The following is a 16,721-nucleotide window of genomic DNA, read 5'->3' as shown; positions in this document are numbered from 1 at the left end:
CAGGCCCTTCAATCCACCAAGACTGTGCTGACACATGATGCTGTTCTAAACTAAATACCTTTTGCCTCTATTTGGTTCGTATCCTTCTATTCCCTGCCTATTCATGTATCTATCCAAATGCCTCTTAAATTTGCTATTATATCTGCGTCCACTACCTCCTCTGGCAGTGCATTCCAGGCTGTTATCACCCACTGTGTAAAATGCCAGCTTCTCACAACTCCTTTAAGCTTTTAAATCCTTTAAACCTATATTCCCAGCAATTGATATTTCTACCCTGGGAAAAAGACTTTGATGTTTCTTTCTTTATATGCCTCTCATAATGTTGTAAACTTCTATTAGGTCACCCCCTCATCCTTCAGCATTCACGTGAAAACAAACACGATGCCACCCGAAGGTTGCAGGAACAGCAACTCATATTCCACTTGGGAACCCTGCAGCCCAATGGTATCAATGTGGACTTCACAAGCTTCAAAATCTCCCCTCCCCCTACCGCATCCCAAAACCAGCCCAGCTCGTCCCCGCCTCCCTAACCTGTCCTTCCTCCCACCTATCCCCTCCTCCCACCTCAAGCCCCACCCCCATCTCCTACCTACTAGCCTCATCCCACCCCCTTGACCTGTCCATCCTCCCTGGACTGACCTATCTCCTCCCTAACTCCCCACCTACACTCACCTTTACTGGCTCCATCCCCGCCTCTTTGACCTGTCTGTCTCCTCTCCACCTATCTTCTCCTCTATCCATCTTCTATCCGCCTCTCCCTATTTATTTCGGAACCCCCTTCCCCTCCCCCATTTCTGAAGAAGGGTCTAGGCCCGAAACGTCAGCCCTCCTGCTCCTCTGATGCTGCTTGGCCTGCTGTGTTCGTCCAGCTCTACACCTTGTTATCTCAGATTCTCCAGCATCTGCAGTTCCGACTATCCCTGAAACAAGTTTGTTGAATCTCTTCTTATAGCTAATACCCTCTAAACTAGGAAACATCTTGGTAAACATTTCTGTACTCTCTCCAAAGTCTCCACATTCTTCTGGTAGTGTGATGACAAGAATTGTACACAATATTCCATATGTAGCCTAACTAAAGTTCTCTACAGCTGCAACATGACTTACCAATTTTTATACACTATGCCCTGATTGATGAAGGCAAACATGCCATATGCTTTCTTGACTACCTTATCCACTTGTGTTGCCACGTTCAGGGAAATGTGGACCTGTACGCCTAGATTCCTCTGTATGTTGACATTACTAGGGGTTCTACAACTTACTATATACTTCCCTCCTGCATTAGATCTTCCAAAATTAGTCATTTTATGTTTATCCTGGATTAAACTCCATCTGTTATTTCTCCACCCAAGTCTCCAGACTATCTATATCCTGCTGTATCCTCTGGCAATCCTCCTCACAGTCTGCAGCTCCTCCCAATCTTTGTATCATCACAAACTTACTAATCAGGCCACCTACATTCTCCTCCAACCATTTATACATATTACAAACAGCATTGGTCCCAGCATTTATCCATGCAGAACACCACTGGTCACAGATTTCCAGTTGGAAAATCACTCTTCCACCACTACTGTCTGTATTTCTGATAGAATTCTGATGGATTCTGCATCTATCTTACCATGCTCACCATGAATCCCATGTAATGTCACCTTCTGTATCAGCCTGCCATGCGGAACCTTTACAAAGGCCTTGCTAAAGTCCATGTAGGCAGCAACCATTGACCTCATCAATCATGTTTGTCACTTTCTCAAAAATCTCAACCCAGCTTGTGAGACATGACCTTCCCTACAGAAAGCCATGCTGCCTATAATTTTCCTAATGTGAATAAATTATATCCCTTAGAATCTTCTCCAATAATTTCCCTACCACTGATGTAAGACTCATTGGACTGTAATTTCCTAGATTATCCCTGTTGCTCCTCTTAAACAAAGGAACAACATTGGCTATTCTCCAGTTCTCTGGGACCTCTCCTGTGACAAAAGAGGATACAAAGATTTTGCACAATTCTCCAGCAATTTCCTTACCTGCCTCCTTCAGCATTCTGGGATAGATCCCATCAGGTTCTGGCACTTGTCTGCCTCAATGCTTTTTAAAAACCTAACATCTTCTCCTTTTTTATATCAACATGCTCTCGAATATCAATGCACCCCTCCCGAGACTCATCATCTACCGTGTCCTTCTCCTTTGTGAGTACCAATACCAAGTATTCATTAAGGACCTCATACACTTCCTCTCGCTCCACACATAATTTCCCTTCTTTGTCTTTGAGTGGACCTACCCTTTTCATAGTTACCCTCTTCCTCCTTTTATTTGTATAAAATGCCTTGGAATTTTCACTAAAACTGGGAGAGCATTGGATGTCAACAGTCATAAATTTAGGGTTAAGAAAAAAAGAAAATAGTGGTGGATACTAAAAGCAGAATCCCTACAGTAGAATGAAAAGTTCAGGAAAAACTTAAAGAGGAAAGCTCAGAGAATGCTTGAGAAAGTGTTTGGGGGGGGGGGGGGGGGGGGGGGGGGGGCGGGAGTAAAATAAAGTGAAACCAAAAGGGGTTTGGAGAATAATATAAAGAACAAGAGAATAATTAGGAAAATGTTAGGGTCCATTAGTGAACATAGAGGAAGACATGAGCACAATCTTGAGTGAATACTTTGCATCAGTTTTCATATAAATAGCTGGAAATAGGAAGTCATATCTTTCATTGATAGAAGGGATTCAAGGAAAGATGTAGAAGGCTAAGAGGAGATTTGAGGAGAGGACAGGAGGAGTCTAGAATGCACGGATTGAAAGGGTGGTTGTAAGTGGTGGATAATCATTTTATTGCATAGGCTCCAGGACCATGGGCCAAGAACTGGAAAATAGGATCGATGTAGTCATATGTTTGCTATCCTGTATGGACACAATGGGCCAAATAGCCTCCTTCTGTGTTGTAAATGTCTACTAATCTCAGTTTATTTAGATGAATTCCCACTTCCTGTGCAACTGTACTGAAGCTCCTTCTAAATGGCACTTCCACAATCACTTTTTTAACCACGTAAGGAAAAAAAGAACAAGGTGGTCTAACAGCAAGGAATCCGAGGCCTCATAAGGATGAGAACACAGAGGTTGGCGTATATTTTTAGGCCAAGGGATTGCTTTTTCATGCTCTTGTAATGCCTTCAAATTATTACCCAGCCAACTTCTTGAATAAACAGTCCTCTCCCATTCTAAGTACATTAGTTCTGTCATCTGACTATACGATATGGAATGCTGTGTTGATTCTCTGTACTATGGTATAACTGGCACTGTGTCATAAATTAACTTTGTACAGTTAACCCTCTCAGCTCAATGTTTGCCTAGTGCTATTCTGGCAGCAAACTGCCAGTCACGTACCTCTTTTTATAGAATTGGTTGCGCTTCAGTGAACAGATGTGAAAAAAAGATGTGATTGTTATTGTGATGCCAATTACGAAACAAAATCAAAGTAGTTCAGAACAAAAAAACTAAATCTCAATTACATATAGTCCATCATCATACATATCTATTATTTCAGATTTTCATTTTCTCTTGTGGTGATTCAGCACGAGTCGTTTGACACCCTTACCATGGACCTAATAGTCTACCCAAATACACTTCCTCCAAGAAGACAACATTGTTATATTGTCCAGGGTTGTGTGAAGGTGCAGTAAATCAGTGTATTTTAAATGACTTTTAATATCTGGGTCTTTAAAATCTTGACATGTGACTCGTGTAAAGTGGGTTTTTTTAAACTACGAGTTTGCTTGAAGTTTGCACTGTGTAGACGTCCATTCCTTTAATGCTGTTTTTAATAATTGAAGTGGGAGGGGAGGGAATGAATTTGGGAACCTGCTGTAGGGAATGAAGTAAATTGAAAGGGTGTGTCGGACAGTAACTGAGAGAAACACGGGGAAAAAAAGAGAAATGGCAGCTTCACATAACTTTCCCCCGGAAGGTTGGTAAATTATTTCTGTCCCAGAGTTGGTGCTTGGAGGGAGCTGGCCGCTGAGTTAGTTATTGTTGTGAGGTGTTGGGCTGCTTCTTCCTTGAGGAGGTGTGAGGGTCTCTTTCCCCCGGCACTGCTGCTGGAGGGGCACTGCCCGCCGCCCCGGGTTAGGGCAATGCAGCCGCTTCTCGGCTTCGCTCCTTTCTTATCCTCGGGGCCGGAGCCGCTCTGCCTTCGCCCCCTCGCCTGGGTTTTAAAGCCAGCGGGAGCGGCTTCGCGGTCTGTAGAGCGGGCGGAGGCGGGGTAAGCGAGGCCGCTGTCCCGCTGGCTTTAAGGCCGCAGCGGAGAGGAACATTGTTGAAAGTTGTCTCATAGTTGGTGTTGGTATCAGGGATCTGTTGGCACGAAACCTTTGATCTAAAAGGGGTGAAGCTGATCGCAAATCCACTTTCCGGGGATACACTGTTTAAAAGACTTATGATGGCCTTAATAAATACATATTTCACGCACAGTGAGTGAAGAAAGCGGGTTTGAGCAGGAAAAAAAAACTTCCCTGTCTAAAGTCAGTGTACGCTGATATAATGCACCCTGTCTGGAATTGACGCCGTGCTACAACTAACATTCATCCGTGCCAAGAAGTCATGCCATTGTAACACCAGTCACTGTCTGTGGCAGATGGTAACGAGGCACTCTAAGCAATGTTAAACCTCTACTAGATGAAAGCTGGAGAGATTGTGACCGTGTGCCCTAAATCAAAGCACCTTTTTAAATTGATTGTTGTTAAGGCTTAACAGCTCCTGGTTAAACAACTACTTTCGATTGGCTTAATTCATTTACGGTCTGTATTCACTTGAACTTTGACAATTACTTCTCAACGGGCACACACTGTATCAAAATGCATGCTGAAATTATTTGAAAAGATAGACTGGATGGACCAGTTTTACTGGGATTGCTACGTTTTATTTGGACTGTCTTCATTTTTCAGGTGAGAAGTCCCTGTTTCGTGACTCAATTTTTTTAATGAAGAAGATTTGTTATTGTTTGGAAAAATGATGTGGGTGGAAACAAGTATGAAAATATAGGCATTTGAAATTTAAGAGGTTAATATTGGAACTAAGGGTTTGCTAGTTTTTACTGGGTAGTTCATGACCCATTGTACTTCAGCGTGACAATAACCCAATGCAGTATCACAGTAATTGTAGTGAAACAGTACATCATATGATAAATTGAACTACATAGCTAAATGCTCTATTGGTAGAGAAATACAGGCTTTAAACATATGTATAGTATTGACTAAATATTTTACAAAATGTGCTTGAGGTGCAAATAATTATTAACTATTTTCCCAGTTATTTACATTGTTCCTTTGCCTGCCATATTGGATTTACATTTTATTTTATGATTCAAGTTCTTTGTTTTCGTTTTCCACCATCCAATCCAAAACACTTCCACTTCACATTGTTCTTTACATGATTAATTGATTGATTGATGTATTGTCACATGCACCAAAGTGCAGTGAAAAACTTTGTTTATGAACAGTACAGGTAGATCATAGTAATCAAGGATGTACAGATCAAAAAGACTTAGACAGAGGCATACAGGTTACGTTGCACGGGGCATGTGCTAGGCAAGATCAACGTTAGCAAGATCAGTGTTATTTGAGTCCATTCATCAGCCTGATAATGGCCAGAACGAAGTTGTTCTTGAACCTCTCATCTTCTGTATCTTCTGCCTGATGAAAGAGGTTGTAGGAGATCATTACCGGGGTGGGAGAGGCCTTTGATGTTGGCAGCCTTTCCACAGCAGCAAGCTGTGTAGATAAAGTCCATGGAGGGAAGGTTGGCTTCCGTGATGGTCTGGGCTGTGCACACCACCCTTACTAGTTTCTTACAGTCCTGGGCAGAGCAGTTGCCATACCAGGTCATTAAACACCCAGACAGTATGCTTTCAACAGTGTAGCTGTAGAAGTTGGTGAGGGACCTTATGGACATGCCAAATTTCCTGAGCAGCCTGAGGAAGAAGAGGCATTGTTATGCCTTCTTGACTGTCACATCTACGTGGGAAATCCAGGACAGGTTGTCGGTTATCGTCACTCTGAAGAACTTGACGCTCTCCACCTTCTCAACCTCAGTTCTGTTGTTGTAGATGGGGGTGTGTTCTCCTCCTCCTTCCTGAAGTCAATGATCAGTTCTTTAGTTTTGTTGCGAGAGAGATTGTTTTCATTGCATCATGTCACCAAGCCCTCTATTGCCCTTCTGTATTTTGTCTCGTTGTTGTTAGATATCCGTCCCATTATGGTGGTGTCGTCAGCAAACTTGTAGATGGTGTTTGTTTGGAATTTGGCAACACAGACGTAGGTGTACAGGGAGTACAGTAGGGGGCTGAGGACACCTCGTTCAGGGGCTCCAGTGTTGAGTGTTATTGTGGAGGAGGTGCAGTTACCTATCCTCACTGTGGTCTGTGGGTCAGGAAGCTGAGGATCCAGTTGCAGAGGGCAGAGCTGAAACCAAGGTCAGAGTTTTCAGATAAGTCTGGAGGGGATAATGGTGTTGACTACAGCTCCGCCTTCAATGAGCAGGAGTCTGATGTTGGTCTCTTGCTGTCCAGATGTTCCAGGGGTGAGTGCAGGGCTAGGGATATGACATCCTCTGTGGACGTGTTATGTCGGTAACCAAATTGTACAGGATTGAGGCAGGTTGGGAGACTGGAATTGATGTGGGCCATGACCAGCCTCTCGAAGCACTTCATGATTATTGAGGTCAGAGCCACTGGGCGGTAGTCACTTAGGCACATTACATGTGCTATGGTGGTCGTCTTCTTGAAGCAGGTGGGGACTTTGGCTTGTAGAAGGGAGAGGTTGAAGATGTTGGTGAATACCTCCGCCAGTTGGTCTGCACAGGATCCAAGTGCTTGGCTGGGGACGCCATATGGGCCCATCTCTTTCCTTGGGTTGACTCCTAGGAAGACTGATCTGATGTCTGCAGTGGTAACGGGGGAACAGGTATGCCTAGGGCTATTGGGGCAGGTGTCACCACGCCGCTGGTGTTCTGCTCAAACTGAGCATAGAAAGCATTAAGCTTAATATTTTTTAAGCCTTGCCATATGTGATGGGAGTCTGTTTGATGGGTTTGGGCCTAAACAAAACTCACTTAGATTTTACAATTAAGATGTAATTCTTCTGAAATCTGTCACTGTTCTGATCTTTCCTACTGTTGAATTTACAGCTTCTAAATGAATATTGCTTTGTTGTTTTCTGGACCTGATTAATTGTTTAAACTCTGACAACAGTGCCTGTGGTAATCTTCACAATTACTTCAGAAGTGGATATTGACTTTATAGGTAGTGAACCACGACTCCTGAGTCAAATTGACTTATTTTATCCAATGGCTTCGGACCCTGAGGTATATGGAACATAAAATAATCTGTAATTGGAATCCTGGACAGTTATCAGTGAAAAAGATGTACAAATTATTATTTGATTTGGTAAACTAGCAGTCCTGACCCAACCTTCACCTAACATTTATCTGCCAATCCATAAATGATTACTCTTGATAGGGCCTCATTCCTTGATCTGTGCCAGATGATTTTGGGCACTGTATGACAGCATGTTGTGTGTGCTTACCTAAGGAAGGATATACTAGTTTTCATAGGTGCAACAGATTTCTTGCTTGGATAAAGGATTGTCTGACAAGAATGGATTAAGTAGAATGTATTCTGTGGAATGTAGAATGAGGGGTGCTATGACTGAAATACAGCATTCTTAAAGGATTTCTTGGAGTAGATGCTGGCAGTGTATTTCTCCTGATTGAGGAGTATAGAATTTGGGATCATAATCTTAGAAAAAGGGGCATACCATTTAGGACTAAGATGATACAATCCAGGGGCTGTGAATACTAAATTGTTGACTATGTTTAAAACAGAGTTTGATAGATTTTTGACTACAAAAATAAAACAATCCGGATGAAGGCCATTCATGTTTAAAGAAAAAATCAGAATTTCTGTCAATGAATTGATAGAAGTGCACAGCAGGACATCATGATTAGTTTCAAACAAAAACAAACTTTGTTGCAGAGATAGTAGGTACTGCGATGCTGGAGTCTGCGATGACAAGGTGTAGAGCTGGATGAACACAGCAGGCCAGGCAGCATCAGAGGAGCAGGAAAGCTGACATTCGGGTCTGGACCCTTCTTCAGAAACTTTGTTGCATTTTTGATTCCAGATATGCTAAATTGTTAAGCTCTTGGAATAGGAGCGACAAATTGACATCTTTCTTTATTCACCCAACCCCTTGGTTGGTTGCTGCAAGGTTAACTTAAAAGCAGATGCCCTCCTTTTTTCCTGACTAAAGGAGCTTCGATTTTAAAGGAGTCAATTTAACTAGGCTTTCATGAGTTAACATAAGTTTATTAGTTACCAAACACAAGAAGAAATAATAACACAACACACAAATGCATCGGAGTAAGTGAGTCCAAAAACAAAGTTTTTAAAGAAATATTGAATCATCTCTGCATCGTGCGTGAAGTGTAGATAGTGAAATACAGTGGTTGTTCCAGTGGATGTTACTGGTGGTATTTATTTCATTGGCTGTTCTCAAAGTTTCACAGATAATCCATAAGCTTAGCTGTCAGCCAGTGTATATATTGAAGGGGAAACAAACATATCTGCAGAAGATCTGCTGTGGAGAGGTGATTTTGTCTGTTGATGTTTGTCTACCCTCATGTAGGACCCTTGCACAGCTTCTCAAGGTGTGGGTCACAGCCAAAATTGGGGTTAAATTTTTGAGGTCATGACATCCAGGGCAGTAATGGCTGTTTGGAGTTTAGACTAAGTTACAACAGCCATATTCTTACTGTAACAGGTCCTTTGTCTCTCAGTGAGGGGTCATGATAATTTTCAAGCATTGAAATAGGGTCACTGTTGGAGGTGAAAAGGCTTTTGACGCCTTGCCGTCATGGCTTCAAAACACCTTTACCTGTTGTCATGGTTATTGTATGTTTGGATCTCTCTGGCTTTATCACCTAAATTTGTCTTTGGATGTTCATCTCGAGCTGTTGAAATGCTGTCTTTTTAATAAGCAATGTTGGGTTGTTCTGCCATGTCATTTTTTGCCCATGGAGTCCACCTATTCAGAATCATTTTTGCTGTACTGTAGTGCTGCTTGTGTTTGGACATAGTGGTCTGTCCACAGGATTCTAGATGTTTTTAAACAACCTGTTCATACATGTCATCACACACTTCTGGAGCAGGTGGGACATGAACCAAGGCCTTCTGGCCAAGAGGCAGGACACTACCACTGTACTACAAGAGCCCTTATCCACGGGATTCCAGTGCAACTGATTTCACTCACTTGATTCCTCTGTTCTGGAATTAAGTTACACTTTTGAAGATTTTCTTGATTGGTCTTGAGCTGCATTTGGAATTTCTCTCACCTGACCCACTGGTTTAGAGACTTTGATCTTCTTTCGCTCAAACTTCTGGGCCTTGCAATATCTTATTCTAAGGTTGATGTACCTCACTGATCAAACTAGTTGATGATTTATCCAGTGGGCATCAGTCCCCATGTGGATCGCATGATATGGACATCATTTGGATCTTTGTTCTGAACTATAACGTGATCCTGGAGGTGCCAATTCTCTAATCTTGTAAGCCTTCATTTGACTTTGTATTTACCCTTCTGTCGTAAGGGGGTGTTGATTTATAATGACACCACGCTGAGAACACTTTCTCAGCAGGAAGATGCTCTGTGCTTTGGGTTTTCACACCTCATCTTTTGCAATGATTCTGCTCCATGCATAAAGTAGATCGCTAGCTTGGTATTAAAGTCTCCCAGAAGGATAATTTTTCCTTTGTTTTGGACGGCAATCAGGAATTCAAGATCAGAATAGAGCATTTCCTTAAAATCATCAATGGAGTCGAGAGTCTTGGCAAGGGCATATTGGTTATGGCTATGTTGTAGGTGAAGTGTCATGAGTCTTTCATTTATGCAATTGGAGAGTTTAGGCAATGCATTCAAGATTCTATTTGACACAGCAAAGCCAACTCTGTGGGAATAAGAGTCAGAACAGCTTTTGATTTCCAATTTAAGGTTTATCCCCAGATTTGTTTCTTTAGCTGCCCCACCAGGAAGGTAAGCATAGCTGAGGGTGATAGTATTAATTTTTCTGTCGTGATAAATCACTCATACAATTGACGTTCTTCTTTCCAGTCCATCGTTCTTGAGATAATCCTAGAGTATTCTAACATTCCAAGTTGAAAAATTTACAATTTACTTTTATTGACTACAAAGGTGCTGATCCTGTTGGATATGATTTCCCCAACCAGGAGAACTTGGGAAAATTTATTTTTAATGCACCTTTTTGAGCCCTATTCTCATTTTGGATGCTCAGAAGCTTATCATGAAGAGCACTATTCAGTCACAGATGCTGCTGCTGGAAGACAAAGGTATCTCATGCTCTTCATGCACCTGATGTCTGTATGTGTACAGATTCTTGACTGGGGACAGCTCTGGCCCCATGCACAATTCTTCATCATTACAGAATGTGGCAAATGGACCCTGATAGAAACCCATGTGCGACTTTATTTAATGTAGGGTCCTTGGAATGCTGTTCATATAATCTTGATGGAGTTCTGTGACATGCCAAACCGTGATGCATGCGACTCCTTTCTGCCACAGCTTTCCTAGGTCTTCGCAGTCAGTGAGACAGAGAGTATTCCTTTGACTGTTCTGCTTTTGAGGACACATTTCATTCACAACACTCCTCCTAATCAATCTTGCAAACTTCGGTGGCCCTATCAGGATGAAGAATTTCCTGATAGCATCTCTCAAGGAGTTTTTGGGGTGTATAAGCCTCTTGGTTGGAGTCATGGGTTAATAGCATAAATCTAAGAGATAGCGATGATATATGGCCACAGATCAAGAGATTCTGGAGAGGGATGCCATGGAGGAGACTAAGTTCATGTGGAACTTCAACAATGTAAATAGGAAGCCTCTCAGCTTCTTGTTGAGTACAGATGGCAGTCAGGCTCCTAACACTTCAGCAAGAAGGCAAAACATTTTCCACGACAACAGTGGTTCAGTGGTTAGCATTGCCTGCTCACAGCGCCAGAGACCTGGGTTTGATTCCAGCCTCAGGCATCTGTCTGTATGAAGTTTGCAAATTCTCCATGTCTGCGTGCATTTCCTCTGGATGCTCCAGATTCCTCCCACAGACCAGAGATTTGCAGGTTAAGTGGATTGGCGATGCTAAATTGCCCATTGTCTACAGGGATGTGCAGGTTGGTGGATTAGCCATGGGACATGCAGGGTTACAAGGATAGGGTAGCGGGGGTGAGTCTGGATGGGGTGCCCTTTGAAGGGTCAGTGTGAATTCAATGGGCTGAATGGCTGCATTCACATTGTAGCGATTCTGTAAGGTGGTGATTTGTGGAGATGTGAATTTACTTGGTTCAGCACATTGCTCCTGACCTCATGAAATAATTTTCCTGTGAATTAGTTGTACTTTGAGAGATGTGCATATCTGTTATTACGATGAAAAATGTTGCATTGTTGTGTACTTGTAGATGTCATACTTTCATCCTGTGAAGTTGCAATTTTATTGTCACACTTTTGGATAGACAGCAGTAAACACAAACTGTGCAGATATATTATTTTCAACTGAAGGGGCTAAAAATTCCCACTGCCTAGTGAGGATTAGCAATAACAATCCATTCTGAATAATCAAGCAGGAGAAGAAATGAATTACTTGAAATGTTTAGAGTATAACGGTTAAATGCTTTTCTTACAAAATAAATATTTCATCTGTTACCCATATAACAACAAGGCATTAAAAGTTGCATATTTCAGACACATTGATAAATAGATCTGTAAAATTGACTGCCTTTCTGTACTCTTGTCCATGGTTTTACTTATACAACAAAATCTTGGATTTGGGCTTGATTATTCTTGCTTCAGAATGCTTTACTACAGCACAGAGCAGGTCCTGTATTCTGTTTACATGATTTCTTAGCATTACTCAATGGGATTTTGTCAGCTCAACAGTTTAAGTGCTTCTCTGTATCTCCTAATAGTGTCTGGTTGATTGCTTTTTCAATGGTGTCTGCTACTGTTGACTGACTATTCCACCTTGAGTCCCCTTAGTTTATTTAGTACCATATGTCTTGCAGTCTGGTAACAAACTCTCTGGGCAAGAGATAAATCTTCTAAGAAATAAAAATCTGACTTGTATATGCTGTTGCTGTGGATCATTGAAACAATAATTATTTGCAGAACTTTGGTAACAGTTGATTTTGCTTATTAAACTTCAAAAAAAGACTGTTAACTTAAGTGAAAAGAGTTTTCTAAGGCAGTTCCTTATAATTTTATGACTGGCTGGAGGAGAATGGATCATTTGATTATAAACTGTGACTCATACTCCAATTTCTAAAAGATATCAAGTTGCTGTGGTAATTTTGTTGATTGAATACAAATTTTACCGAGGCAGCTAATTTACCATTGTAAATAGAGAAGATTCAAATTTGTTTATTTATGCAGCTGCGCTTTTCAGGTTTACATAACCACAGTACCCTGGCATTAATCTGTCCTTGGTGCTCTCTTAAACATATTATAAAACATTGAGACCTCACCTATTTTCACACTCTAAACCTCCTTCCAAATATCTCAAATTTCCAGCTTGTCTCCAAGAGCTAGTGCACAGCATTACTTATGGCTGTATCACCAGAACTAATGCCACAAGAATTTTGATTATATGTGCAGCAACTTTGTATTATTTTGTATAGTAAAATCTTACGGTTTGATTTGTTTGTAGAACACTAATATTTGGTAGGCATTTTGTGAACGTCAAATATCAATGACGATATGATATAGATTCTTGACATTTGTGATACAGTTTATCAAGAACAATAAAAGAAAGATTTATGTTTTACTAATTAAAAAAAAATGCTCTTTTTGCGGTTGGTGTTGAATTTTGACCAGAGTGAATGCTTAATTTTTTTGGAAAACCTAAAATATTCTCTCTGGAGTTTGAGGGAGCATTGAAGAAACTTGACTTTTGCAAGACCTTTTTTGAGTGTATGTTTCAGGGTATAATTTATTATCTTGTTCCGGATGATTGAGAATTGAAATTATGAAATCAGGTTAAAAGGAGGGAAATGTTGCAGGGTGTACTGGAAGTTACATATGCTAATATATTCTGGGCCAATGTTCTTTGGAGACAAACAAATATACACAAACTGTACTTATTTCAATTACAAAAAGTATATCTGACAGCCATTGTCTCGTTTGTTTCTCAGGGCAATGCCTTGACCAATCAGAGTCAACCTGCCTTGTTTAAAATGGAAATAAAGCTTAACAGTTAACTGTCAATCATTATTAACTCCATGGCAAAGCTGCTGCCAATCAGAATCCACTTAACAATCAATCAGAACTCTCCTCTTACATAGCATAAATGTTATTTTCTCTTTCCTTTGTTGCTTCGTGTGAATAGTCCTGACAAAAAAAACTTTTAAGAAAATGTCTTTTTTCAGCAATACTCAAGTTTTGAAAATGCTACATCAATTGAATCAATGTGTTTACTATTGAATGCCAAACTGGTTGTTATGAACATCATCAGTGTGTGTGTGTGTAATCTGTCCTTGGAATCTGTGTCTATGGTTGTTTTCAATTATTGTTAGATGTCATGAGTTGGTTATAACAAAGCAGGTAAATAACTGGACCCATCTTTAGAGAGGTTTTAACCAGTTTTGTGTTTGAAAGGATCTTTCTTTGCTATCTCCTGTATTATCTGTTAGCTTGGCCTAGTCTAAACATTCACCATCTGGCCCGTTCCCTAGAAGATAAATATCCAAATAATTTTCAATATTGCCAGAAATTCCTATATGTTTTGTATGCACATAACATTTATTTGGCAAATATTTGCATCAAAATAAATTGGGTTTTTAGTCTTGTAATTACAAGTTGTTGATCTGGCATTTCCTCAGTTCAGACAGATTTACATAAGGCAAAACCAAGCTTGAACAGGTGAACTCCACTAATTCAGAATGCATAAAACCTGAAAGCTGGTCATTTCTTCATCCTTTTTGACTTATGGTAGCGTTTCTTGAACTTGTTTGTATTAGTAGGAACATAGGAAAGTGAGGAATAGCCCCTTGAGCCTAATTTAATACTGAAAACGAATAAGGTTGGCTGATCTGTGACAATAATCCATTTGTTTGTCTTTGTCCCATATCCCTCCATACCTTTGATTAACAAATTTGTCAATTCCAGATTTAATATGAACAATTGATCTAGGAACAATTGGCATTGTATAAAACAATTCCAAAAGTCTGTCTGTCACCTTTTGTGTACGGAACTACTGTAAACAGCCCTGAAAGGTCTGGCTCCAACTTCTCGACTATGATGTCTGGTCCTAGAGTCTACAGCCACAGAAATTTGTTTTTTTTTTCAAAATTCCTTCGAATATCTAGAAAACTTCAATCAAATAACCTCCTTAATCTTTTCAATTCAGGGGGATATCCCAGTTTTTGCAATGTCTTTTCATAATTTCACACTTGAAGTTCAGGTATTATTCTGGTATCTTTGCCCTATGTCCTAGGCCTTATATTTGTCCTCTGTGTGGCAGAATTCTTGCAACGTCTGAACATCGTGGGCAGTGACAAGCCAGTGGGGAAAATATGGAAAGATCCAAAAAATTAGATTCTCAGTGTCGAGAAAATATGTCTGATTTTCCACCCCAGCTTTGAGCGACAAAATGAAAATCTCGAGTGAGCAGCATGAGGCTTATTCACATGCATTTTTATCGCATTATTCCCTATTCTGAACACATTTATATGTAGCTTGCTATTCTCCCACGTGGTGAGGAAAATTTACAGTTTGAAAGTCAGAGCAGAGACCTTGCGAGTGCAGCTTACTGCTTGTTTGTCTGAATTATGATCAGCAGTCCCAAACACCTCAAACTGCCTGCATACCCAGCCCGTAGAGATTGGTGTAAAATATGCACCAGCCTCACCACATCAACATGACACATCTGCAGCTCACATAAAATACAGTTATCCACTTAAATGCTGCACTGTGGAGTACACTGACAATGTGCATTGTAATGCTGCTACCAGGCTTCTATGTGCACAGTGCCAGGCACTCCTGTCACTGCATAGGAGCAGGGTGTACTTCAGGGTGCCTTGCATATTTTCTTACTGTTTATGCACCTTGTGCCTACTTCTCTGCCTTTTCTTGCCGTATTTACACTTTGCTACGTCATTCAGAGTGTATGGGCTCACAGTAGATCCTACCTTTCAGTGCAGACAAAAAGCCAGGCAGCTTGTCATGGTTGTGAGCAGTGATCAATCAAGTGCATGGAAATGTTACTTACAAATATGTTATATCAATGTCATACCCACAGTCTGTGCCAACATCATAGATGACAGACCCACTGCAAGTCTTGCAGCTAAATGGCAGTGTCTCACATTCTAGACATGGTAGTCCAGTTAGTCAGTCAAGGCAGTGTCCAATCTTGATCCAGGAGCTTGGAGAGCGTCAGTTGGCTTTTTGGGTGGACAGCATCAGGGTTTCTGTATCAGTACAGTCCAGGAAGTGTGCTACAGTCTGTCCTGCTAGTGCAGCACAACATGGGGATCAGAGGTAAGTCTGTTGGGGAGTTGTACAGAGATTGACTAGGGGTCTGGTCAGTCAATATTCAGTGCAGACCAAGCTGGGGGAAGGTGTGACCATGCTCAGTTGCATTGGTCTGTTCACTGAAAGTCAAGGCAGATAATCAGGCTGCACCACTGTGCTAAGGAGGAATTCAATCATCAGGAATGGAGACAATATGCTGGGATGGAGAGGAGACAAAAAATCTGAAGGAGGCAACCTAACATATAAGGGTAGGAGATAATTGTGCAATAGAGGACATGGGTTACTGTGGGAAGGGTTGTTGTCGACATGCATACTTCCTGGCTTCGATGGGAGGAAAGTTCATCATGATGATTGGCATTTCAAAAGTATAGGCCCAGGACTCCGAAGATTAGATGGAGATTTCAGTTAAAGAGTTGGGTGGAACAGCTGGTGGTCAACAAAGAAGATAGGAGCAAGAGGTTTGGGGGTCATCTGGATTACTTAACAGTGTCACCTGCGTGCAACAAAGACCGTGCAAAGTTTCATAGGCTACACAAGGGTATGGAGCTGATTCTATCTTATTTTGAAATGTAATTATTTGCCAACATACTCTTGTAAGAATTCCTGCCTACCTTGTGTTGATTTGGTGGGGATGGCAGCTATGTTGGCAAAGCCTTCTACCTGGATTACAACACAAACCCCACTGTTGGGAAATGAGATGATACAGTGTGATCTGGCACAAGTTACATCAGTAACGGCCTTCCAACATTCATGGGTTTCCAGTAGATCTTGGAAGCCAGTTACGTTAAAAACTTAGTGTAACTGTCACCTTTTTGACAGCTGCATGTCATTAATGCTGATTTCATTAACAGAACAGTGTTCCATTTTGTGAGTGCACAAGTCATTTGGAATAATCAGTACAACCTGTTAGGAATCTGCACCAGGTACTCTGGAAGCTGCCATGTTGCCTATGTTACTAAGAGCTTTCATCCTGCTTAATTTCAAGGGCTAGATGCCTTTTAGAAGGATGGTTACTGGGAGACAAAAGCTACTCTCTGCAACCATGAGTGATGATTCCATTAAACAGTCCCTGACTGAAACCGTGTGTAGTTACAACGTCACCCATGGTATCATTGTGGAGCAGACGTTAGACCTTCTGAAGATAAGGTTCTGAT

At 41.2% G+C, this 16,721-nt stretch overlaps 1 protein-coding gene across 1 annotated transcript in view; it reads left to right on the top strand.

The window, feature by feature from the left end:
* Nucleotides 1-3,827: 3,827 nt before the first annotated feature.
* LOC109936345 (inactive N-acetylated-alpha-linked acidic dipeptidase-like protein 2) overlaps nucleotides 3,828-16,721 on the top strand; it is a 411,331-nt gene continuing 398,437 nt past the window's right edge. The window contains exon 1 of the mRNA XM_048604808.1: nucleotides 3,828-3,950. The gene's annotated coding sequence lies outside the window, so the exon portion shown is untranslated. The remainder of the gene's footprint in view (nucleotides 3,951-16,721) is intronic.

This window comes from Rhincodon typus, chromosome 13 (genome assembly GCF_021869965.1).
Source record: "Rhincodon typus isolate 14 chromosome 13, sRhiTyp1.1, whole genome shotgun sequence".
NCBI lineage: Eukaryota > Metazoa > Chordata > Chondrichthyes > Orectolobiformes > Rhincodontidae > Rhincodon > Rhincodon typus.
Note: the sequence above shows the minus strand (reverse complement) of the source record. Positions and strands in the feature narration are given on the sequence as shown.